This window comes from Buceros rhinoceros, unplaced genomic scaffold (genome assembly GCF_000710305.1).
Source record: "Buceros rhinoceros silvestris isolate BGI_N320 unplaced genomic scaffold, ASM71030v1 scaffold20747, whole genome shotgun sequence".
NCBI classification, from domain to species: Eukaryota; Metazoa; Chordata; class Aves; order Bucerotiformes; family Bucerotidae; genus Buceros; species Buceros rhinoceros.
In genome coordinates, this window is record NW_010423050.1 from 39,973 (window position 1) to 41,482 (window position 1,510).

Here is a 1,510-nt window from a genome sequence, read left to right on the forward strand (position 1 = left end):
CGGAGCAGAGGTTCAGCTCGATTTGGGTACCTAAGTGGGGTTTGCATCCAGATGAGAGTACACCCCTCTGTGTGAAATCACCTAAACAGGTCCGAAACCAACCAAAAACCCACCCCACACACACACCAAAGATCCCCAACCCCTACTCGTGGCCCCGGGCCACAGCAAGAGGAACTTCAGACTGGGTTTGCAAGGAGGTGGCAGTGGCACGGGGACAGAGGGGCCACCGAAGCAACGTGCCCCGTAACTTGGGCCAAACCACAAGGCTGCAAAAACAAGTATTTCAATAAAATAGCCTTAAAGATGAGGGGTGCTCGTTCCCATGGCTGGGCTGGAGCAAAGCCCCGGGCTTTGCTGGCCACGGCTCTCAGACTGCGTTTTGCCTTCGTTAACCGGGGCAATGGGGTGGAGATTTTAATTTGCCACCTTCTTAATGCACTGAATACAAACGATAGCCAATTAAAGCACCTTAATGCAAATCTCCAGTGTCCAGCTGTACATACTCATTCTACATGGATTTACCTGTTCAAGCAAAAGAGGCGAAAAGAAAAAACAAAAAAACCTCAAAAATTTAAAAAATAAATCAAAATCCGGTTTGAAGTGTTTTCTACAGCCTGTGCAGTTGGGAAGAGCTCGTGTCCAGCAAGGGGCCACGTGTGTATCATACTGTACATAGTCGGGGTTGCACCAAGGCGGGTGATCGGTGCTGTTGGACAAAAATCTTTCTTTTTGCATAACAGAATTATTTATGCTAATATTAATTTTATGGATGGAAAGAAAGCATAGGGCCAGCAGACATGTAATGAAGTTTGTTAAATACTGTCCTAGTATTTTTTAAGGATTAAAAAAATACGGTATTTTACCAACCAACTGGCTCTGCTCCTTTTCTGCGCTACCCCACAGCCACGGCTTGGCTCTGGGACACAGCAGAGGACAAGGGGGCCCCTCTGCTTATTTATTATGGGGTGCAGGTTTTTTGCAGCCTGTTTTAAAAGGGATGCTGGCAGGTGGGACGAGCAGCAGTGGATGGCATGCTGCAGAATCAGCCCCATGGTATAAAATGGGTGAGAAGTCCGATTTTCATGGCTGACAGCTCACCTTGGACGGGAGGAGTTTCTTTCAGAGTTTCTGAGTGATTCGGGGCCGGCATGGGGTAAAGGGTCACCCTGGAGAGCCAAAATCCCAGTGCAGGTACCAAAGTGGGTGACTGAGGCGATGCCTGGATGCATGAGGACCACTGACAGCATCTTTTCATAGAAGCACAGACTCATTTTGGTTGGGAAACCTTTAAGATCAACAAGTCCAACCATTTTATTACTTGGAAAAAAAAAAAAATACCTGCTTTTCAAGGTTTTGCCCAAAAGCGTCTCAGCCCTGGACCACTTCTCTCCCTCCCCAGGTTTTAGACACCAGCAGCAAGGAAAAGGGCTAAAGGAGAGCAAGGGCTGGGCAGGTTCCTTTAGCGGGGGGTTCCATGGGGATGGGGGGGGGGGTGCCCTCCTGCTGCCCT

At 48.7% G+C, this 1,510-nt stretch overlaps 1 protein-coding gene across 1 annotated transcript in view; it reads left to right on the forward strand.

Annotated features, from left to right (window-relative positions):
• ITGA11 (integrin, alpha 11) overlaps positions 1-1,510 on the forward strand; it is a 30,094-nt gene that overhangs the window by 27,991 nt on the left and 593 nt on the right. The window lies entirely within an intron of this gene.